The sequence below is a fragment of the Podarcis gaigeae genome, assembly GCF_964106915.1.
Source record: "Podarcis gaigeae genome assembly, chromosome: 6".
NCBI lineage: Eukaryota > Metazoa > Chordata > Lepidosauria > Squamata > Lacertidae > Podarcis > Podarcis gaigeae.
Genome location: NC_139682.1, coordinates 27,392,369 through 27,417,733, shown reverse-complemented (window position 1 = coordinate 27,417,733; position 25,365 = coordinate 27,392,369). Strand labels below are relative to the sequence as shown.

At 45.5% G+C, this 25,365-nt stretch overlaps 2 protein-coding genes across 13 annotated transcripts in view; one reads left to right on the top strand and one right to left on the bottom strand.

The window, feature by feature from the left end:
* EPB41L1 (erythrocyte membrane protein band 4.1 like 1) overlaps positions 1–20,459 on the bottom strand; it is a 169,342-nt gene extending 148,883 nt beyond the window's left edge. For 2 of the 12 annotated variants that reach the window (XR_014566068.1, XM_083746105.1), the window contains exon 1: positions 17,618–20,459. The gene's annotated coding sequence lies outside the window, so the exon portion shown is untranslated. Of the gene's footprint in view, positions 1–17,296; positions 17,524–17,617 lie in introns of those variants that run through there. The other 10 variants (XM_083746094.1, XM_083746106.1, XM_083746108.1 and 7 more) reach the window with 9 other exon arrangements.
* The window catches only part of SGK2 (serum/glucocorticoid regulated kinase 2), a 477,666-nt gene that overhangs the window by 233,182 nt on the left and 219,119 nt on the right, over positions 1–25,365 (top strand). The window lies entirely within an intron of this gene.

Here is a 25,365-nt window from a genome sequence, read left to right as displayed (position 1 = left end):
TGCAAAATTCATTCTGCAACCCTTCCACATATATTCATTTGCTCTGCATAATTTATTCTACTTTTGCTAATCTTAAAAAAACGACCCAAAATATTTATGTTCCTAACACTTTGGCACTGGAAATCTTATTCAGTCTCACCTTGGGCTTCTGAAATTTCACTAGCCTTGGCCTGCACACACTGAAGTTTATTTTGTAGCCATAGAGCAAATATGGCAAACTGCGGCCCCGCAGATGTTGCTGAACTAGAACTCCCATCACCCTCAGCAAGCATGGCCAAGGATTATGGGAACTGAAGTTCAGCAACCTTCAGAGGGCCACAGGTTCCCTAGGACCCCTGACCATTAGGTCCAGTCGTGACCGACTCTGGGGTTGCAGCGCTCATCTCACTTTATTGGCCGAGGCAGCCGGCGTACAGCTTCTGGGTCATGTGGCCAGCATGACTAAGCTGTTACTGGCGAACCAGAGCAGTGCACAGAAACGCCGTTTATCTTTCCACCGGAGCGGTACCTATTTATCTACTTGCATGTTGATGTCCTTTCGAACTGCTAGGTTGGCAGGAGCAGGGACCGAGCAACGGGAGCTCACCCCATCGCGGGGATTCGAACCGCCGACCTGATCAGCAAATCCTAGGCTCTGTGGTTTAACCCACAGTGCCACCCGCGTCCCAAAAGGTTCCCTACACCTACCATAAAAGCTAGAAATTTGCTTTAAACCATGGGCATAGCCAGGATTTATTTGGAGAGGGACAGGCATTATGTTGGGTGGGGCGCAGAACACAATTGGTCAGTTAAATATTTTTATTTATTTACTTGTTTTAGGAGGGCACTTGCCCCCCTCCATCCCCCTGGCTACTCCCATGCTTGAAACTAAAACGATTCTCAGAATACACAAAATTCTGCATGTGCACAGACTCTTAAAACTCCACCCCACCTATAAATGCCAGTTGGTTAAAACAGCAAGCAACAGAGAAAGAAATAACAAACAAAGCCAAGAACAGACAAGAGCAAAGGGGCAGGGGCAGTGCAAGTAATTATCTGATCAATGGCAAAGCCAGCCATTCTTGATATTCCAGTTCTTCACCTCTGGAAGCAAAGCCTGCCAACTGTTTTCTAAATAAACATAGCAGCATACACCGCAAGGACAAATCCTCAAAATACACTTGTAACAACATTTCTTTAACACAACAGCAGCTGCAGAAGAATGATTAATGCAGTGCCGCAGACACAGCAGTCCATCTATAGGACCTTAATAAAAGTTCAGGAAGTGGCAATGGCAAGTTAAACAGGTAGTATCTTGGAGAAAACACGTTCCTTCTTGTGAAACCTCTTTCTGGGGTTTGGTTTTGCTTTGTTGCTGTTCTCATTTTACTGTGATATCTTCAATCCTATTATATGATTATTGTGACATTTTTATTTAACTCGCAATAAATGGCTTCCAAGTGGAAATCCACACGATCAAGTCTTGGTTGTAATTGTGGCCAGCAGTTTTACGCACAGGCAAAAACAATAACCCTTGCCATTGAAACGACTACAATTCAGCCAGCGTGTCACCTTCCTCCTGACCCTTTTTGACTCCTTATTCCTCATGAGCATCTCAGTTTCAACAAACCTCTTAAGAACAAAGGGGGATGGGGCGAAAGGCACGTGGCAAAATTACATCACGGTATTCTGCTAATGAAGACCTTGAACAACACTGCCTCCAGCAAAGTTGTACTAGCACTCATACAGTGAAACTCAAATATACACAGTAATATTAATGAAACCACTCGTCGAGGTAATTCTTCGTGTTACATATACAACAGCCTAGCTCAAGAGTCGCCAATGTGATGCCCTGATGATGACAGGACCTTGTCATTTCCAGCACCACTGCACTGGAACGACCTCCTGAGAGAGGCTTGCTTAGCCCCAGCACTGTTAAAGTTTTGCCATTGGCTAAGAAGCAATACAGTGGTACCTCAGGTTACATACGCTTCAGGTTACATACGCTTCAGGTTACAGACTCCGCTAACCCAGAAATAGTACCTCGGGTTAAGAACTTTGCTTCAGGATGAGAACAGAAATCGTGCTCCAGCAGCAGGAGGCCCCATTAGTTAAAGTGGTGCTTCAGGTTAAGAACAGTTTCAGGTTAAGAACGGACCTCCAGAACGAATTAAGTACTTTGCCCAAGGTACCACTGTACATGGCAACTTCCGGCAGGGGTTTTTGTACTGTGTGATAGGGTATGCTTTGATTGCGATGTGGCACTCAATCTGGGTTGTGTTTGATTGCTGCTTTGGTTTTAACGTGGTTTTGTTGCTGTTTGTACTTTTGGGGGATTTTTTTTTTTAAAAAAAGTTAATGTTAACCACTTTTGATAAAACAAAAGCGGGATATAAATGAACAGACACTCAGTGTTCAAAATCAGCCAGGCGCCTTTTGCACCTGACATCTCCATCATCTGAAGGTGCGTGCCTGGGGATCATTGGATCTGGACTGTATTCACACACCAATATGACACCCTGTTGAATTCTATCAGTTGCATTTCATCCGCACAATCAGAATGAATTTCAGTTAGCAAAGTGCTTTTGTGAGCAACCTGAGCAAGAGCGGCAAACAACGCTATAGCTAACTGTTACAGCTTGTCTTCACTTACCCCACCCCACTGCCCTGCTCACAGTTGTGAAGAATTTTCTTACATTATGAATGGTCCATGTCACCATTAAGAAAAGGAGACACCTCAAAGAAACAGTCCTGGTGTTATTTTTGGCTTCATTCCAGGGAGGAGGAGGAGGAGGAGGAAGAAGAGGAGTGGAGTTTGGATTTGATATCCCACTTTATCACTACCTGAAGGAGTCTCAAAGTGGCTAACATTCTCCTTTCCCTTCCTCCCCCACAACAAACACTCTGTGAGGTGAGTGGGGCTGAGAGACTTCAGAGAAGTGTGACTAGCCCAAGGTCACCCAGCAGCTGCATGTGGAGGAGCGGGGAAGCGAACTCAGTTCACCAGATTACGAGTCTACTGCTCTTAACCACTACACCACACTGGCATTCATGACCCAAGTTCAATATCACCTGTTTCTACTGACATTTTATGATCCCAAACTAATTAATCTGCTTTGTCCAGAGTTGGCAGTTTACTTGGAAGAGCCATGAAAGCCCTTTTCCAAAGCACTACCCTATTTGTGAATTCACTGAAGAGAACCGAGTCCTCGTGGGTGCATTTGCTGTGCTCAAGTGGGTTCAAAGCCTTGCAATCTTGCACCTATAAAACATGAAGCAGCCCACTGGAAAGCAATTGTGTTGAAAGAGATACCTTATCCAACATGACTCAGTGTTTAAAGTGTAGCTAGTAGAGGAGTGCTTTTGTAGCTAGTAGAGGAGACAGAATCTTGATCCAGTGTAAGCTATATGAGATATATTCACCCCACAAAGGTGAAGGAAAAAAAAATTCTGCAGTTCAATTCTATTTTAGAATTAAGGAAAAGATAAAACAAGTCTCCATGAAGCCACATGGGTAAGCAGCTGAGCTGCACAGGTGTGATCTCCTAGAAATTGTACTGAACTGCTTCGAAATCCTGCTATTCCTGCTTTTCCGCTCTTGAACCCACCTGCCTAACTGGTAATAGGGCAAAGTACAAAGATCAGTGGGAGACAGACTTTTGAGCGCGTTAAGTTTAGACAGAGATGGAGAACCTGTAGCCCCCTCTATGTTGTAAGTACGTCTCCCACCAACCTCAGCCAGCAGTTTCCATGGAGGGCCACAGCTTCCCCATTCCTGGCTGGAAAAATACCTTGAAATGCTTTTCTATTAGGGAAGGAAAATGCACTAGATCACATGGTTTCTCTTGGTGGAATTTCTCCACAAGCTAGAATTAGCCCTGGAGCTGACCTTGACACACAGACGTCTGCAGAGGCATCTATTATATTCAAGACTATGTGGGTTGGGGAATAGAAAGGCCAGCCTTCCCTCTCAGGAAGGGCAGGTGGCACATCAAAGGAAATGTTGCCGCAAGATCCATGGTTCTGATCTAGCAAAGGAAGGCTATGAACAGACTGTTAGATTGTTGGAGACCATCTTGGCTGCGAGTCCTGGAAGACCTGCTCCTTGTCTTGCAGGCATTTTCCACCAGGCCTGGGAGGGCAGGGCCCTGACTGACTCCAGCTACGAAAGCTGAGGCTGCTGATCAGACTCTTAGGTGTTGTTTAGGGGATTTTGTTGGGGAGGGGCTGTTGCCACTATTGATATATATATTTTTTGTATCTTCATTTTAGATCTTATGATTTATGTGGAAATTGTTCAGTTTGGTTGTGTATTTTTGAGGTTTTATTTATGACGACTTTTGTTATGTTGTGTCTATGTGTTTTTTCCATGTTGTAAGCTGCCTAGAGGGTGGTTTGGACTATGGAAAAGCAGCATACAAATAAAATTATGTATGAATATATGTTAAGAGCTAGGGCAGTAGGAAATAACTGAGTAGGAATGAGCTCCTAGACAACTGAAAGCAAGATTGGGGAACCTGCCTCCCTACAGATCTTGTCCAATCCAACTTAAAACAATCCAACAGCATGGTCAATGGTGACTGGGGATTCCCCATCCCTGAACAAAAGGTGGGATGCAAACATTGTAGTTACCGTGATAAGTTCATTCTCTGTAGGGGAGAATTGGGATCCATGATGTGGGTTGTCCCTGCCCTTCTCACCACTGGCAGGAAGTTGCGATTTTGAGGAATACACCAGGAGGCAAGACAATCCCCTAACTCCTGTTCAACTCATACTTAAGCAAATAACTGCATAATCACAGCATAGTGAGTAAAGGATAGGAAAAGGAACACTGTTGTTTCAATGGGACATGCCCCTCTATTCACTGAATGCAGAATCCCTACTGGCCCCTGGAACCAGCACAGGTACAGAGGAGCAAGGAAAACCCTGATATAGACTGAAGAGCAAGAAGGCTGAGAAGGAAGACAGGAGGCCTCTGGAGGGAAGATGTCCCACGCCCCTCCAGGCAAGCTTCCCAGATTCAGTGTCCAATAGCCTCCCCCGTGCACACAGTGGTACCTGGGAGGGCCAGATCCCAAGTCTCCCTACAGAGAAGGAACTTATCACAGTAAATACCGATGTTCGCTTCTCCCGTAAGGGAGAATTGGGGTTCATGATGTGTGATGTATCTCAGCAATGTCCAGATCAGGTGGGGAGCCACTGTGGGCCCTACCTCCTCACTATGAACCACCTGTTGGAGCACCTAAGGAGGCCTCCACTGAGGTGCAGGTGTCCCAGAAAAGGCTCCCCTCCTGAGAAATGGGCCCCTTCCACTGTGTTTCAGCCTTTTCCTAGGCTTCCCTCCCAGGCACAGAAGTCCAGAGGCCTCCAAAGGGCTGTAGGCCCCCAAAAAGGCTTAGGGGGTAAAAAATGGATTGAGAGGAGGGAGAGAGAGAATGAAAACCTGGTACGGATAGCGGGAGAGAGCTGAAAGAGGATGCAAGAAACAAAGACAAAGGAAGGAAACAAAAGGAAAAATCCCTTCCAAGATGGCGTTCCTGCCTTTTTCTTTTGCCATGCCTAGAGCAGGCAAGAAACCTCCTAGAAGTGGTGAAGGCAGGAAATAGTTAGGGGGTTGTCCTGCCTCCTGATGTATTCCTCAAAATCTTAACTTCCTGCCAGTGGTAAGAGAGGTGGATACAACCCACATGATGGATCCCAATTCTCCCCTACAGGAGAACATGGGATATCCTGCCTGATATGTCATTCAAACAATATATACATCACCAAGTGATGCTTTCGGTGTTGCCAACAAGGCCCCTGTGGTGTCAGAATGCCTGCCAGCCAATGGTGGGCTGAGGGGAGAGAGAATGCCCATGTTTTGTGGCCCCTTCTCTTCTGCGCTTTTAGATATGGCAGCCATTATGCCTATTCACTAGGGCAGCCCTTTTGTGACATGGCACACAAAGCAATCTTTCAAAACACAGAATGTGCCCACTGGCCCAAAAAGGTTAGCAACCGATTACAGTAATGAGATACCAACTCCAGACATGTGCAAGGATGAGCATTTTCTCTGATCTACACTTATGGCTAGTTTAGGTATGTGACCACACCTACATAATATTTGTATGGGGCAAGCAAGCACATATCTAATAAAGAGTGCGCACGGACCTGTTTTGGGGTTTTTTTTGCCATAAATGTGTGTTGGGGAAATTGATGCATCATTCCACTCTATGCAAGCTTAATGTTATATGTTAAATAGCTCTGAGTGGAAAGGAGGCCTCCATCTTTCCTTCAGGCATATTCCCACAATATACCAACACCTATAAAAGCTCATGGGAGTTTGTGAAGGAGATTAAAGGCTCTTCCTATCACCCTTTGTCATCTCATTAGAGTAGGTGAATTTGCTACAGTTTCTGCACATATCCACCTGCAATTAACAATACACCAGATAGCTTCCAACACTACTGTGTTCAACAGGCATGTCCCTTTAGTGACTGCTCCTTCACACTGTTTGAGGGGAATGTTATCACCTCACTTGGGAGACACCAAAGGGCTAACCAGGTATTTAATTGTCCGGCTTGAATCTCCCTTCCCTCACGTGCAATTTCTGAAGGGACACAGTAGAGGATCAAATAACTTTTGGAGCACGGAGATGGAGAAAGTGAACAAGAAGATTAAAAGGCAGAAGAAGACACAGCCACATCAGGAACAGGTCACCAAAGACAAGCTGCCCTTTCTGTTTTTGCTTCACTCACCATCACAACAGCAGTTGCCCATTTTGACCACGGTATCAGCTGACAGGGTGGGAAATCAAAGCATTCTGATCAGAAGGGGAATGCAGTTCCATAACGTCCGAGGTTTTATTTGTCTGGACAATCAAAGTAATAACTGCATTTAGCTCTGCTGCACTGATGCCTTAGCCACAATGAGAGGCTTGCAGGCATCAGGTGGAATTCAACATTGCACTATTACAAACATTTCTTCTGTGCAAAAGTATCAGCTTGCCAGGCAGAATGGCCTCCCTCTCCTCCACCTGCATGCCGTTCTTCTGACCCCCCTCAAGCCAATTTCTGGGGGTGTGAAGCAGGGAGAAAGCTTTGTTGCACAAGTCAAAGCCCTTGGGCAGTGCTTCTGCTGACAAGGTTCATTAGGTGAATCCTGCCCGTAGTGGAAATGCTGATGGAACATTATTATTTTTTGTCTCCCTCATGGGGAAAGCACCAAACTTATTTCCTGACCAGCCCTGGTACATATGAGATCATTTGGAATACTTTAGCATATGGCCTTTTAATAAGTAGGCCAGTCTATACCCTGTTCCTCATAACTTAACTGTGTTTGGAGCCGAATTGGTAGGAATGTTTATTACAGCCAGTGGGTTGTAGTGGTTAAAGTCTTGGACTGGGACCTGGGAGACAAGGGGTGAAACTCACTTGGTGACCTTGAGCCAGTCACTGTCTCTCAACTTAACCTACGACAGAGAATTGTTACAAGAGTACAATGCAGTAAGGGAGTACCATGTATGCCACCACCAGCTCCTGGGTGGTGCTGGTGGGGCGTGGAGGTAGAGCATAAAATAAATATATGCCCTCTAGACATGGCTTGCCCAACTTCATCCTTGCAGCCATAATTTATCGGACCATAATTTATTTAAAAGAGTTGTTCCTGTCTTGTTCAGAATTTAACTAAGGTAGCTCATAGATAGGACTTGCCCTATCATGAGGCAGAAAGAGGCAGGTGCCTCAGGCATTGGCTGCTGTAGAAAACAGCCCTCATCATTTCCCCAGGGTCTCTTAAACTAGCCTCCTGTTCTGCCCTCAGGTACAGTGGGGGATGTTGCTCCATCATCACTGCAACTGCTCAGGTTCTCCACATGGAATTGGGTGGGGAATGCCATCTTGTCTGCCTCAGGCAACAAAATGTATTTGGCCTGCATATATAAATAGAAGCTGGGTGTGCACACATGCATTTGTTGTTTGTTGTTTTGCTATGTATTTTGTGTTTTTTTTAATACAGTGGTACCTCAGGTTAAGAACTTAATTTATTCTGGAGGTCCATTCTTAACCTGAAACTGTTCTTAACCTGAAGTACCACTTTAGCTAATGGGGCCTCCCGCTTCACCACGCCGCCACCATGTAATTTCTGTTCTCATCCTGAAGCAAAGTTCTTAACCCGAGGTACAATTTCTGGGTTAACAGAGTCTGTAACCTGAAGCGTCTGTAACCTGAAGCATCTGTAACCCGAGGTAACACTGTACTGTAAACTGTTCTGTGGTCCTCAGATGAAGGTATTTAAATTTAAGTGATATTAATAAGAATAATTAAAACATCACAGGAAAAAGAACCAATGTTGCCCAATCCAATAGATGCCAGTCCCTTACACCAGTGGTTCCCAAACTTTTGTAGGCCTCCTCCACCTTTGTTCCATAAACTCATCCCCAGTGCCCTCTACCCTATAAAGAGTAATATTCAGGATAGTGGTTCACATGACCCACAAAGAAAGTTTATAACACAATAAAATTCAGAACCGTAACAATTAATTGCACATTTATTCAATACCTACTTAAAACGATTTAGTTTAATTAAGTCAACAAAACTGATGAACTTGAGCCAGTGATATCAGCATTTCAAAATCACATAGTCATTGACACCTCCAGCACCCCCATGCTACCCTCTTGCCTCTTAGCACCCACTAGGTAATCCTCCCCAGGGGGTGGCACCACCCACTTTGGGAACCCCTGTGTTAGAACAAATCTAGCACTGCCCAACCAGCCTCATCCTGCACCGGACTGGCTTCAGTCCAGGGTGTAGTGCAGTCTGTCACCTTCTTCCTCCTCAGCCTCAGTGTTGCCCTTGTAGAATTCAGGAGGACGTGGAGAAAGCTACAAGTCTCAGTGGGCAACAGCCACCACTGCTCTGACCTAAGAAAGATTATTTTTTAATATTCCTAAAAAGAGGGACTTCACAGATGAAGGGATATAGTTTAGTGGTAGAGCATGCGCTTTGCATGCAAATATCAGTATTTCTGGCAATATAATATGGCCAAGCCCCTTTTTAATAAAGAGATATCAGCTCTCCCCTTTTTTTTGCAAGGTACCAAAGCCCAGGTGGGCAGAGAAGGAGAGAGAAACCGCAGACACCTGGACTGCCCAGCAGTGTGTGCCATGTTACCCAATATCGACAGAAACTCCTGCCAGCAGAAACGGCGCCAGATCAATAGTGCATCTAATTAGAGCACTTTAATTGCTTCCATTGTTCATTCGGATCCATCATCCCCACACTGTAGTTCCAGAAATATCCAACAACGCCTCTTTCATCCTCCTCCTCTCTGCCTCTTCAACATTTGCATTAATACGAGAAAGCCGCTTTCCAGATTCCAGACCTCTGATGGGAGAAATGGTGGAGGGGGGGGGCGGTTGAAACCAGCAGTCTGTTGCCTCCTCTGCCTTCAAACGCTTGACATCGCTCCAACTTCACCTGCCTCACTAGAAAAAGCAGCCCTGACAGGCACTCAGACCTGGCTGCCCCCAGCCAATCATGCTTTCCAGCAGCACTAATGGCAACAAACAAGATTAGTCCATTACAAAAAGAGGTGTCATTATAATGCACAGTGGGGTTTTGCTGGGCCTTCTTCTTACAAGTCTCCATCCCTCCCCCCACCCCCTCCACACACACACACAAGCAATGAAATGACTCTCTCTCCACCAAAACGCAGCTCCCGTCAAGATCCTGCACCAAGGAAGAAATCAAAGCTAAAAATATCCACTGAAAGGTGCCACACTACAGAGACAGGCATAGGGATAGGGAGGGCCATGAATTTATTATGAGCCCCTAACACAGCTTCAAACAGCCTTTGATCTCTCCCCCATTTATTCAAATTTTAGGGGGAAAGGGGGAGAAGAGAAGACAGACAGAAAGAAAACAACATTTCCTTTGTGCAGAAGGAGACTGCTCCACCCTGTGCATTTGCATTCAGATCTGATGCATGGTAAATACCACTACAGAATACATCCCAGGTCTCCCCTGCTTTGAATACAATGGAGGAATGGGAAAATGCTCACCAATAAAGAGATGAGATTAAAGAGTTAAGAGCCCATTTGAATCTGCAGAGCACTTTGGGGTCTGTTTAACAAACAAGGGTCTCTTTTTTCAAATATGAATTGCAATGAGAGGCAACAGTAGAGGCTTTCCGATTAATTCAAGAGAATGGAACCTGCTCTTCACTCCGAGGGCCACATTCTCCTATTGTCAACCTTCTGGGGGCCACATGCCAGTGGTGGCGGATAAGGTCAGAGGCAAAAGTGGGCAGAACAGCTTGTGTGAACCTTACCTAGATAACAGGCTAGTGTCTACATGCATTTAAACTCCTATCTCTATCCTCCACCCAGGTAAGCAAAAAACCATTAAATCAGAATTCAAGGATACACTCCAGTTAGGCAAAAAACACACAAGAAGGGTGGAAGTAGGGCCATTTATGGGTGTGGCTGGGGATACAGCATGTTTTAGGTAGAATCCCAAAGGCCACCTAAGAAGGCTTAGCACAAGGTTCCTCTGCCCTGGAATATCTGAACTGGAGTTGCAGAAGTCAAATAAATACCTTCGGTGGAATAGAACAAATGAAGTGCATAGCAGTTTATCACTAGATTTAATTCTGTGCATCACAGCTGTTACTATTACCAAAACTAGCAACACTCTTGCTGTGGTGCTTAATCCAAGCTGGTAGACATTTTCAACTGTCTGAGCTATTGTGAAAATAGAAAGTTGCCTGCAAAAAGAATTAGAGGTGGTCAAACGGAGATCTTGCTCAAAGCCACGTGGAAATACACAAAGAAAAAGCGAACCAACCCTTTGCACCTAGGAATCCAGGTCTGGATTACATAATCTGCAAAGCAGCCTTGCCCAACTGGTGCCCTCCAGGTCTTTGGAACCGCAAGTGCCATCAGCATCAGCCAGCATGGCCAATGGACAGGGACAATGGGAACTGTAGTCCAGAGCAGCTGAGGGGCACCATGCTGGGCAAGGAGGCATCAGAGCCTTCTTAGCAAGCAAAAAACTCAAGGGAGTCATGTTAGCACCAGTGTGAAAGTGTTTGCGCCAAAGGATGGAACCTGCCATCTTTCACCATTGCCTTTAACACAAGAGCATGGCTAACATAATAAACATCCTGATGTTTATTGCCAGGGCACCCTGACACAACTGTCATAACTTTCAATAGCTATCAGCCAGCTCCTGCAAGCAAGCATTTATTTTGATTGTTGCCCTAATCCTTGCAATGTTTTTGGTGGCAATTTTCTTTCATTCTGCAAAATACAGCAGGAACCTGCTGACTCAGAGGCATCTGACTGCTCCAATGAGAACAATGGGCTGCTCAGCTACATCTGTCAGATGCACTGTGCATAGGAACTTCCATACAATTTTCGAGACAGCAAAATTTACACATGTATGTAGGTGTGCATGTGTGCCATACATTTTGAACAATGAAATTCAATAGCGGGGGAATTCTCTCTGCTTTATTCTGTTCACTATTCCCAGCAAACCATCACTCTGGAACAGAGACGTACACGTGTGTGTGTGTGTGTGTGTGTGTGTTTATTTGTGTGTAAGGCCTCTAGTGCCAAAACACAGCTTTTCATCTTGCAGGGAATGACCCAATCACTTCAATGAAGGGGCACTAGTGGGTGTACAAAAACTTGCCTCCTTTATTGAAGTGAATGGAGAAGACCACGTGGGTGCTTCAGAGTACATAAGGGGCTCTGGATTTAGGACAACACTACTGCGTTAGAAAGGAATCTCAAAAAAGGGGTGAGAAATGCTGAAATGATGCCTAACAGATACAGAGCTGCCAAACCTGTCCTGTAAAAATTACAACACACCAAGGAGTGTATTTTCATTCAAACACATACACACACTTCTCTATGAGGCAATGACATGATTCCCCAGGTAACAAAATATTAACATTGCATTCCACTTCTCCCCTTTTGCAAAACGTCAAAGCAAAATCATGCAGTTTGCTAGTGAGTTTCCACAAACACCATGAGAAAGAAAGTGAAATCTCTTAAGCCAATACCTTCGGCATCAGACCTTCCAGTTCCCGGAGAAATGTAACACATCATGGGAAGTTTTCCAAAGGCAGCAACTAGGATTCAGGTCTCCAACTGATCTCCATAGTTCAAAAGAAAAACAAAACGTGTCTTGCCAATGGATCAAAATGGACATGGTTTGCAAATTTTAGTTTTAAGAGTGCAAATTCATTCCCAATGAAATCAGTGCTGCAAAGATCCACCTCTTTCATTAGGGAAACCCCTTGGAATGCAACTCCCCTCATCGAAATACTTGGAGGAAGAGATGTACAAACATCACTGTTGTTTGGAAACAAAACACACTGGTTCCACTCTCCCAGAGCTAAAAGTTAATCAACCACCTATTTCTGCAGCACAGCAGAGCAGTCAAACTGCACCATCCTCAAGATGTATATGTGTTCCCATTGCAGCGGGGATCACAAATGCTTCATCCCTATTTATGGAAAATGCCTGATTTAATGCCTCTGCTACCATCCAAAGTTGCTGTTAAAGCAATAAACACAACCCAGTGATTGCAAACAGAATGGGGACATTTTTCACTGCCATCAATGGTGGGCACAAGGGAGGTACACACTGGGCACAAAGATAAATGGGCAGGAGAGAGAGGAAGTATCAGTAAGGCTTAACACGCCAACTCACGTTTCTCATTCTGCTCTGAGGCTGAAAAAAAGCTATACTGTACCGGGCAAAAGATTTGTTCTGTGTGTACACTTACACTTACTACCACAACACCTGTTGTGCTGATGGGCAGGGTGGGGAAGTGAGGGTGTATACCTGCAGTACATCCCACTTGCACTTTGCAAAAAAGTTATTATAACCCCTTCCAGCAGAGCACACCAGCACCAAGAAGGAAGGCAGATTTTGTCCTCACTGCACCAGTGTACTCAGGGATGCCACTGGATCCGAAGCTCCACTCTCATAGTGGTCCAAGTCATTCTAAATTAAACTGCATGCCAGCTGTACAGACCTATCCTGGGTTCCATTTTTTTTCTTCACAGTAGAAATTGATGGATGCAGACTGTCCAAATTTAAGGAGGGAGCACCATCAATCCTCCTTACACCTGCCTTTGAAATCCAGAAGCATATTACCAAAGGGTCCAGAGTGTTGTTCAACCTGCAAAGCATAAACCATCTAAGAACTGGTGCTCCTATCAAATAATTATCTGTGTAAACAAACTGGCTCTGGGCCACCAATGGCAGGAGGGGGAAGGTTGCAAGAGGCCAGCTTTTGAAGATTCCACACAGACACTCAATATCCAGCTTTTTCTCTTCTGCTCAAGTTGCTTAAAACTTACCTTGCTTAATACAACACAAAGGAACGTCACAAAGCCTGTTAAGAGTAAATCCTTGCTTGCAGAATTGCACCTCACACCCCCACAGCAGGAGAAAAAATAGCAAAATCTTTGACAGGCAAAGAGCGTTTCAGCAGATTTTAGAGAAACAAAACACAAAGGAGGGGTGAGGAAAAGCCATGTGCTGAATCTCTATAGTACTATCAGTATCCTATTCAGCTTCAAAATGTGCCTGCATATTTAAAATTGAGCACATGGTCATTAACAAGTCATCTTCTGTTCAATTCTCCTTTCCTCTACAAAAGCTTCTCCTGATACTCAAAGTTAGTTAACAGCCACAAAGGGAGGATGAGAAACAAAGACATCATATCACACCCAAAATATCATCAATGGATTCAGTCAATCATAATGAACACAAAGAGGAGTTGTGCAGCTTCAAACTGCTGCATGTCTCAAGTAGATGACAGGAAAAATCAAGGCATGACGGATACAGAATACTATCTTAACGCATTTAGGCTGCTATTCTCTGCACGCTAACCAATCACAAAGTCCCACTGAACTTAATGACACTCATATTCAAGTGATCGTATATAGTACTGCACAACACAGAACATGCAATGCAGAATGAATTCAACTAGGCAAGCTTCCACACATGGTGGAACACAATAAACTGCCTTATACAGAATCAGGCCATTGGCCCATCTAGCTCAGTATTGCAAACTGAAGGCAACAGTTCTCCAAGATTTTCTGCAAGTCATTCTCAGCTCTCCCAGGAGATGCCAGGGACTTTTCTACATGCAAAGCATGGGTTCTACCATAGAGCTTCCATTGTTTCATTGGGTCCAACTACTTCATGGCTCTGTTTTGGTAAATCTGCTTGTCTGAAAGGATGGTGGCCACAGAAACCATGGCAGGCTTGAAGCCTACATAAAACTGACAATATTATGGTAGTCAGCTGCAACAAAATGGGAGGCAGGGAAACCAATTTGCTAGACTTAGCTTTTAAAGAGGTCCTGTGATGGAATGCTGAATTATTTTGCCTCTCTTCTAACAGAACAAAAAATAAATACACTAGGTTGTTGCAGCAGAAAGTGAAAGAAAAAAGCAAAATACAACTAAGCAAACATTCTTGGCAGCAAGACTAAAGATACTCCTGCTATCATGCAAGTTTTGGGAAAACATGCCAGTAAGAGTTCTAGAACAAAAGAGGGGGTGTGGCTCAGAAAACTAAAGGTATGGTCATCATGGGGGGGGGGGATTGGATGTGCCTGCCTTAAATAAGAAAGCCACAATACACAGAATGGATTACAGCAGAAACAGCAAAAAGTGAAATACCTCAATGTCTATTACCCACATCAATCAATTGCCAATGACTCAATTAGGAAAATGACTGGTTCACTTCTTGCCATATGATTGTATTTCATGCTGAATATTATTACATTCAAGAAATAGAAATATGCAAGGACCCATCCTTATCCTCCTGTGCATGCTTGTTTCATGTTTCAGCATTACATGTTTCAATGTAAATTACCTTCCTGAAATCAACAGATCTATTACTGTTTATGAAGGGCAGGAGAACAACTACAGTTCTATGTGAGTATCAATGGTTGGACTCTACACCAATCTCTATTATTTAACTGGGCCACTCCTTCAGTGTGTCTGCAGCACAGGATCCAAGATTCACAGGCATTCTCCACACGGCCACTTTGAATGATATAGCAAGGCAGCAAATGCCAGCCTTTAACTCCTTCACTGATATGTAGCCTTAATTCTCAGGTATCCCTCAGTATGAGAATCAGGAGCATTGCAGGAGAAGATACTCTTAAGGATTATTTTGCAGATCATCTGCAACTAACTAATTAAACATTTACAGGGGAGAAACTCTACATTAGAGAGACCCAGTTCCTGCACAAGAGGCATGCAGCCTCAATCTGCTGAAGAAAATAAATGCAGATCCCTCCCAAGTCCGTGGCAAAAATGTTCAATGAGCTCAGAGATACAAGATGGAGGCCCTGGTGTTCCAAATGACAAAATGCAACAGGAGGCAGGGATCACAAATTGCAATTTGCCAAATCTCTCCTCTGGCAAACTTCCTACAGTGCTATGGATTCCTTGACATGTTACATGTTGGCATTCGTGATTAGCTATCAGTTAGCTATGGAGCATTGATCAGCATATGGCAACAATTCAAGCAGTGTCTCTTCACCACTGAACAGTATCTGAAGCACAAGAGTCAGCAATTTCCGTCTTCAATGAATAGCACAAACTGCCACTTTTCCTGCTCCCCACTGAGAAGTTTTAAAGTCACTAACTTTACCTTGAACTACAAGAAGAACATAACAAAAATGATAATATCTCATTATAAATGTGACTAGAGCCTTCGCAAGCATTGCATATCTATTTGGGGGGGGGGGTTGAGGGGGAGCCTAACCAACTCATAGTCATATCCTATGCATATTAATTCAGATTTAAATCCCACTGTATTTAATCGTTTTCACTGACATATCAGCATGCCTAGAACTAGGTGGCCTATTAATTAGACAGGAAGCTCCACTATGCTCAGTGGGGACTTACAACCGAGTAAGGACTTTGAAACCAGACACTTGATTTACCCAGGCCAGCGGTTTTCTCCCAAACCCTTACAAACCACAAGCAACTTCTTCAAGACTGTTGACAGTTTCAGACACACATCTACTACAGGTGCTACTGTTAGAACAGCATCATTACTGTTCTGAACAAACGCTCAGCTAAGCCGTAAGAGTTCCTAAGATTTCTCAGGACTTCATCAGGAGAATTTATTAAGCCTTCAAGCCAAACAGATATAAGGGGGGTGGGGACGTAAAAAAGTAGTCAATATGTTTCCCCAAACACGATGCTAATCTGGAATGTGTTTTTGGAACTCTGCCTGCATAGGCTTCAAGGCTCCGGCCGCACCTAGGACTGGAGTTGGCAATTGGGTGTGGCCCTCAAGCCGAGTCCCCCCTGAAAAGAGAAATTTGTTCCCGGTGCCATCTGACCTTGGCGGGGGCGAGGGATGCCCTAGCGGTAGAACACCTGCCTAAGGGGGTAAGACTGAAATAAAATAAATATAAGCAAAGGGAAGAGCAACGCCCTTCCAAGAAAGCGCTTCCTCTCCGCCGAGGCTACCCACAAACGCCCCTTTTCCTTCGACTGAAAGGGAACCAGAGTTGGATCGAGGAAGGCGCCTCTGGAGTAAGTGAAGTCTTTGATATCGACGCTGGGCAACACATTTTTGCCAGTTCCGAGTTCGCCGCGCGGATTAGTTACCAGGCTTGTCTTTCACAACAGACGGCAGCATTTTATTTTTTATTAAAAGCAACCTGTACGCAGCTCCGCCCTCTCCGTAGATAAAAAAAGGGGGGGGAATACACACGCCTGCAGAGTAACAAGAATCCGAGATTCGCCCTTTGATCGACTTTGCGAGCGAGCGTGGGGGAGCCGAGCAAGGGAGCAAGCGAGCAGCGGGCCCCCCCACGCACGCGCCCCCCAGATCGCCCTTTCATAAATGTCCAATTGGCTTGCCCGTCCTCGGAAGCGAGCAAGGCATGCATGTATTAAAAAAGAAGGGAGGGCGCTCAGTCCCATGAAGGAGACATTTCCAAAGGGGCGGGGGCAGTTAAAGACGGATTGCTTCTCTTTACACAGAGAGGATCAACAGGGCGCAAGCACACCTGAACGTCTCTGGCCAGGCTTTCCTCTCTCTCTCCGCCCCCCCCCCCAACCCGGCCACCTCCGTTTCCAGCAGGCAAAGCAGCCAAGGGCGGCGGGGGAGGCGCTGATTCGCCGTCGAGAGGAAAGAAAGGAACACACCCCTCTGCCCCTCTCGGAGGAAAGGAAGATGGGGGCGCTGCACAAGCGAAAAGGCATGGGGGGGGGATGGAGATGATCCCGAGGGATGCAAACGAGCGGGGGGGGGGAGTTGAGAAGGAAGGGGAAGGAATGTCACCTGGACACGGTCGCTACCAAAGACGCGGTGGGAAAGAAGGAAGCGAGTTTGTAGTATCGTGAGAAAACGCACACGCGTGACCAGGTCGCTTCCTCCTCCCACTCCTACTACTACTACTACCACCGCCGCCTCCCCGGAGACCTCCACGTGATCCCGCTGCCCGCCTGGCTCCGCAGAGCTCCAGCCACAACGCCGGGGCGTCGGTCGCCCCTGTTGCCCCGAGTGGCTCCAGCAGGTGGGGCGAGGGGGCGAAGGCAAGCGGTGGCATCGGGGTAAAGGCGAGGGGAAAGATGGGGGTGGGGAATCGTCGCCATGGCTAACCTTTTTCTTTTCTTTTTTTCCTTTCCCCCGAGTAATCCGGAGTCAAGACGTCCAAGGATCCAAGGAAACGTTCATCTGGCGAGGAGAATCACAGGCTCCCGAGCCTCCTTGCAATTAATTAAAGGGGCAAAAAAATGCAGATTCCGAAGAGTAATGCGGGGGGTTGGGGTTTTAAAAAGCAGCCGCTTCTCTCTCTCTCTTCCCCCTCCCTGCTGCTTTCTTCCTCCAAGAGCGGCAAGGAAAATGAATCAGGCTGGCTTGCAAAGCGGCGGCGAGGGAGGCTGGGGGGGGGGGCGGCTAATAATGCAAGGCAGCTGCAGCGGGAGGCAGGAGCGAGTGAGCAGGAGGGCTGGCAGCTCAGCGAGAGAGGCACGTCACGAGCAACTGAACCAGCCTCCGAGGGAAGGGGGGGGGGGAGCGAAAGATCATCTATGCAACCAAACAGCCTTTGCACGGGCTGCGCTGCCAGCAGCCCGGAGTCCTTTCGCGTTTCCCCAGCCTTTCAAAGCGGCGGCGAGGCGCTCGCGGCAGATGCAATCGGATTTCGGAGCAGGTAGGTGGCCCTCCGCACCTGTGCGGATGCATCCGGGGCGGCCCACCCACTCCAGTCCTTTGGCGCGACCCGAGTGTGAAAAATGCAAGGTTTGATCGGGTTGCTGCAAGCCAATTCCGGGCTAAGCACGCGCTCTCCCCGCCCGGTCTGCTCCCAGGCTCCCTCTTCTCTGCCAGTCAGAGATGCAAATCAGCTAACCCCACCTCCTCGCAACTCCCTTCTCATTGTTCCGTAAACCAAGGTAAGCACACCACGCCCCAAAATCACACACGGCTCAGTTACTGTTAAGGTCACCGTCGTATATCCGGGGAAGGAGGCCAGAGCTCATGGATCTGTGGGTTTTGTAATGAGCTACCTTACCTGCGTCGATGTGCTGCGGTATAACTATATCTTAAACACACTGTATTTTCCTTCACGGTACTTCTGTGTGCATAAAGTACCTTGCAGGGTCTGAACAATTTGCATCCCAGTTTGAAACCTTGGCCGGCATGAAAATTGGCATCCCAGTTTGAAACATCTGCTTGCATCAATATTTACCTCCAAATAAGCAGCTTTTAAGTGTGGAAACCTACAGCAAGTTAAGGCGAAAGCAGTGGTTATATTTCTAATGATTTCCATGCTGCCATTCCAAGGTGGCTCATAAGAAGGAAATCAAAACAAGTTGAAATGCATTTTTTATAAATCTCAATCCTGGGCCACCCAGTGAGCTTTGTGGATTTTCAAGTGCAGTCTTTTCCACCTCTTCTATTGTGTCTGCGGTTATATGGCCCAGCCACACCCATGTGTACAGTATTGTGTGCAGGCGATACTAGCTGGCATACATGAAGACAAATTGCAAAACTGGGGACACTAAAATATTGATTACTACATGATTCCACCTTTCGTGATGGGCTGCATAATCCTATACTCATATAACGCCATTCCACAGGTATAGCAGCAACATAGCTAATGCATATTCTGCCTGGTATGGGAGGTCACAACCATAAAGCCTGGGGAATGCAGATGCAATGTAAAAATGGCAGACACGCCCCAAGCAACCCTGGATATCACCACAGTCCACCGTTTAGGGATTGTGGTCAGCGTAGAAGCCCAGACCCAGAGCAAACCTGCACAGGCCAAGCCAGGGGTGTGTCCATCACACTGCCATGCCCCCAATACTCAAGGACCATGGGGTAAAGCAAGTGTAAGCTGAAGGTAAGGTAAAGGACCACTGCACGGTTAAGTCCAGTCAAAGGTGACTATGGGGTTGCTCATCTTGTGTCAGGCCAAGGGAGCCGGCGTTGGTCCACAGACAGTTTTTTGGGTCACATGGGCAGCATGACTAAACCACTTCTGGCACAACGTGACACCATGACGGAAACCAGAGTGCATGGAAACACTGTTTACCTTCCTGCTGCAGCGGTACCTATTTATCTACTTGCACTGGTGTGCTTTCGAACTACTAGGTTGGCAGGAGCCAGGACAGAGCAACGGGAGCTCACTCCATCATGGGGATTTGAACCACCGACCTGATCAGCAAGCCCAAGAAGCTCAGTGGTTTAGACCACAACACCAAGTGTACAGCCAAGGCAGCCCTGTGGTGCTCTCTGTTAGAACAATGGCAGACACATTTGGGATGTTTTCTTCCTCCCCACCCACCTACATTGAGGAAAGGTATAAAACCAGGCAGCACAGGGCTTTTGCACACAGCTTTGCAGGTAAACTTCCTTTCAGCTGAGGCATGTCTATACTTGGTCCATATATGACATCAGGTGTAGGCAGAGGCGTACCTGTGCTCCTTTGCACCCTCGACAAGGATATTTGGCTGCCCAGAGCAGCAGCATGTGGAGCATGCTGGTGAGACAGAGCAGAGAAGCCAGATTTTCACGTGTTCCTGGACCCGTGTCTTTGGCAGGAGCCAAACTGACCAACTCCTAGGTGTGCCTGTGGGTGAAGGGCAGGTGGGCCTGGCCAGAATGGGTTCACAGCCCAAATGGTGGACCTATTTAGATCCAAATGTGGGAGGTTCCTCAGCCCAAGAGAGGAGGGGAAGGAGGAAACTCGCATCTTGTGGCAATGGTGAGACTGGCATTCTGCCAACAGAGCAGGACTTCTAATGAACCCCTCAGCCAGCAGTGCTCCAGTACAGATTTGCATCCTAAAAAGCTAATAAATGTAAAACTCAAATTTTAAACCAGAAATTTACACCTAGGGATGTTATCACTATATACTAATACTAGTCCGGGGGGGGGGGTTAGGGTTAGGGTTGAAAAAGATAAATATGAGTGGGAATTGGACAACTTACGGAAAATTAATACAAAGCCATATGAAGAAGTTAAAGCTGCACTATTGCCAAGTCAATGAAATGTTTAAAAAGGAATTTAAGGGGAAAGGATTTGATGAAAATAAATCAAAGTTTGAAGTAGAGATATTAAGCAATAAATATAAAATTTTGTCTAAAATGTACAAATTGCTGCTTGAATGGCATCTGAAAGATGAGGAGGTAAAGTCGGTTATGATACATTGGGCTAAAGATTTTGGGTATAATATACAGTTAAATGATTGGGGAAAACTATGGAAAGAAGGTTTAAAATTTACTGCATGCAATGCCTTAAAATGTGATGAAAATGATGTATAGATGGTATATTACACCTGTTAAATTAGCTAAAATATGAGTAATAAATGTTGGAAATGTAAAGAAAAAGAAGGAACATTTTATCATATGTGGTGGGAATGTAAAAAAGTGAAAAACTTCTGGGAAATGATATATAATGAGATGAAAAAAATGTTGAAATATACATTTATTAAGAAACCAGAAGCATTTTTACTTGGCATTGTAGGAGATGATATAAATAGAAAGGATTGCAAATTATTTTTGTATGCAAGAATATTATTGGCACAAAAGTGGAAGCAAGAAGAAATACTGTCAAAAGGAGAATGGAGGATGAAACTGATGGACTATGCAGAATTAGATAAATTAACAGGAAGAATTCGAAACCTGCGGGACCAGAGATTCACAGAAGACTGGTGTAAATTTACGGACTACTTGAAAAGTAATTGTGACGATCAGATTACGCTTGTAGGTTTGCAAGACGTTTTGTAAGGCGAACTATTTGAAATATTGCAAAAGAGGTAAAGAGAACTGTTAGTTAAGATAATTAAAGGCAATATGAATTTAAGAAATGCAGAAGTGATAAGAATGGAGGATCATCAGAGGTGCTGATGGAAGTCCAAAAAGATTGTATAAGAAGTGAAGTTCTGTTGTATGATTGATAATCAGTATGTTAAAATTAATAAAAATTATTATATTAAAAAACAGTACTGGTCGGGGGGGGGGGCGGGGACAGCAGGAGAGGAGTATTCCACTCATGCCTGCTTGTGGGCTTCCCATAGGCATTTGGTTGACCATCTAGAAAAGAGGATGCTGGACTAAATGGGCCTTTGGTTGTTTCCTTATCTACAATGTTATTAATTGCATAAAGAAATAAGGTAAAGGTAAAGGTACCCCTGCCCGTACGGGCCAGTCTTGACAGACTCTGGGGTTGTGCGCCCATCTCACTCAAGAGGCCAGGGGCCAGCGCTGTCCGGAGACACTTCCGGGTCACGTGGCCAGCGTGACATCGCTGCTCTGGCGAGCCAGAGCCGCACACGGAAACGCCGTTTACCTTCCCGCTGGTAAGCGGTCCCTATTTATCTACTTGCATCCGGAGGTGCTTTCGAACTGCTAGGTTAGCAGGCGCTGGGACCGAGCAGCGGGAGCGCACCCCGCCGCAGGGATTCGAACTGCCAACCTTTTGATCGGCAAGTCCTAGGTGCTGAGGCTTTAACCCACAGCGCCACCTGCGTCCTGTATAAAGAAATAAAAGGCTTGGCAATTAGCCTCTTAGTACTTCCACCAGGTGTTACTGTTCAGGCTTCCAAGTTACAGTGAAAGCTATTTGCTCTTTTGTGCTTTTACCAGATGGGTTTGTTTCTGCCCACAACCTCCTTGTTTGCTGACCTTTGGGGCCTTATTTTATTTTGCTGCCCTGCTGGTATGTTTTGATGTCCGAAAGAGCAATGCCTTCAATGTGAACCATCCTTGGTGTGGTGTGGTGCATGTTACAGCCCATCAGTGGCCTAGAATTCCACTGTATATTTGCACAGAAATAATTTGCATTAGTTAAATAACATAAAGTCATGCATTTTTAAACATTCCAGGACTGTGAGCTCCCTAGATATGGAGAATGAGTGCTAACAATGGAGATGGTCCTGCAAATTCAGCATCAATTGCGTGTAATATGTTTGTCAATTGATATGCAAATTTGATGTCTCTATTTTGCCTTTGGCCTCAGGCTCCTGACTAACTGCCAAGATGGTAACAGGTGTTGCTAAGTCAATGCCACTTCTTAGATGGCATATTGTATTAGCAATAGGATGCAAGCATTTTTAGAAAGCTTACTATGTTATGGGTGTGGGAGGAGAGATAAGGTTTCCAGTTTAGAATTTAGACCATAACAAAGGAATTGTGCAGGTTGTGTGCCATCTGTTGTTGCAGCATTGTGACTTGACAACCTTTAAAGGGGCAACAGCCCCCCCCCAAAAAAGTGGATGGTGTGAGACTGAATTTCATACCTTGTTTTGATACAAGCTTCCAGGTATATATTAAGATTTTGATGTGCTTTTTGTTAGGGCTGTGAAATGATTCCACCAGCAGGCAGATCTTCAATATAGCAAACCATTGGTCTGTCCGATTTGCAAGCCAGTGTTGGACTTAACCACAGTTTCCCAAGTTTGTAGGAAAAGGGGAACTGTGGTTTAATAAACCCCAAGAGTTTTGTGTTAAGGTAAACAAGGGAAGGAAGACGGAAGGGAAGGAGGGAGAGCATGGGCACAATGCTTATTTTCAATCTGATATATATCAGAAGTCAGCGGGGAAGCTCTGCCGGCAAGGCGCACACCAATGTAGCGACCCAAATAGCAGCCAGGTGGAAGCTACCAGTGGTGTTAGCCAATGGAAATCTCTGACATGGGTAATTCTAGGAGTGGAGGGGGTGGAGCCAGCACAGGATTCACTGGACCCTGAACCACCTCTGCTGCCATCATGTGACAGAAATGGGCTCAATTCATTTCTTGACTCATTGATTTCAGCAGGACTAAATTTTAACTAGCTCTGCCTGGATCCCACCCCTTGCCTGAGTAAAAGGCAATGCTGCACCACTGAACGTCTTTTCACAGAGGACAGCACTGATTAAAATCCAATTTTAAAATTCGCATTCTAAATCTGTCATTAATTAGTTGATTAATAGATTAATTAGTGTGATAAGTCAGCAGTGCTGTGCGAATTTCACATGCATATGTCTATGGTTTAAATCTGGTTGGCCTCCAAACCAGCTAGGATCATGATCATTTTCCTAAAATAAAACATTGGGGGGGGAGTGTTTATTTGCGTACAGAAAATAGCCTTAGATTCTGCTTTCAGAATCATATCAACACATCTGCATGTTTGAAATATATGGGATGCACTTCAGTTCCTTTTAGTAAACACAATAATATGGAATCCCTTTGTCCGTCAATAGTTCAAGAGTAGCTAGAAAAAAACTTAATTATATGAGATTGTTCAGCATAGAGGACCATGTCATGAAAAATGGCTTCACCTCTTGTGACACCTGCAAAAGCATGATTTCCAAAAAAAAAATTGGGACCATCGTGAAAACTCTTAAGCCATCACGGCTTTTCATTTTGTCACACAGAGTCCCGAATGCCTATTTTTGTTGAGGTACACTAACCAGAAATGGCTTCATGTTGGGGGAAGCAGGGGAAAGAGAGGGTTGCTAACTGAGGCTGCCTTCTCCTCCTCCTCCTCCTCCTCCAACACCACCTCCTTTGCTGCAGCTCCTGGGAGTCAGAGAGGGCAGAGTGTGGGGAAGAGAGAAAAGTATTGTGCCAGATAAGAGGCAGGGAGCCAGGCAGGCTTCCCCTCCCTCTTTTCTCCCCATGTATCCCCTAAACCTGTTCTATAGAACTGCTTTGGGGTGTGCATTGGGAGAGAAGAGGCAGGGGAAGCTCTGTAACATAAGCAGAATTTCTTGTGTTAGCATAAATACCTTGTTCAAAAAAGGTAAAGGGACCCCTGACGTCCAGGCGTGGCTGACCCTGGGGTTGCGGCGCTCATCTCGCTTTATTGGCCGAGGGAGCCAGCATACAGCTTCCAGGTCATGTGGCCAGCATGACTAAGCCGCTTCTGGTGAACCAGAGCAGCATACAGAGACTCCGTTTACCTTCCCGCCAGAGCAGTACCTATTTATCTGCTTGCACTTTGACGTGCTTTCGAACTGCTAGGTTGGCAGGACCAGGAACCGAGCAACGGGAGCTCACCCCGTTGCGGGGATTCGAACTGCTGACCTTCCAATCGGCAACTCCTAGGCTCTGTGGTTTAGCACACAGCGCCACCCGTGTCCCTTGTTCGGTACCACCCATTAAATGCATGTGGACAGGCTCTCTCTAAGGGAGGTCCAAGTTTCATCTGTGCCCCTGCTCACGCACACACAGAGAATCCTGGAAATAAAAGGGTAGGCTGTAAGGCATCTGTGATGGATGCTTTCTGGTGTCATGTAATGAGCCTTAAGTCAGAGATCTGGACTAGATGGGGTGGCTAAGGAGATTCAGTTTCCTCACTAAGTCATCAGCTCCATGGATAAACTCTTGCAAGTCACTTTGCTACTATGACAGGCAATAAAGCATAATGGCAAAAATGGAAAGATAACAGGAATCACCATATAAAAATCAAGTTGTGCTTTAGGGCAGAGCATTTAGGAGGAAACCGATAGATGTTAACTAGTATCATGAACTCCCCCTGCAGTTTCAATAAATTATTATTCTCTTTGAGCTAAAAAGCCTTGCACAGTATTGCTGTGCGCTATAAACATGCCACATGCGCCATCCAAAAGCATTGAATGAAGTTGTGCTTGGCTAAATTGGGAAAGGACTTCATGAAGGATACTGCAGATTTCTATTGCACAACATACACAATATGGCTGTATTAGCATAAGTCCTTACCCTTAAACTGTCCTCACAACTTGGGGCTGGATTAAACATAGAGTATGTCAAAGAATATAATAGCCCTCCTTCTGATTAATTGATTTAACACAGCTTTCATCTCTCTCTCTCTTTAGCATTCCTCATAGATCAGAAAATGGTGGTCATTTCTCTCTGAGGATAGCAGCTGCTTCGTACT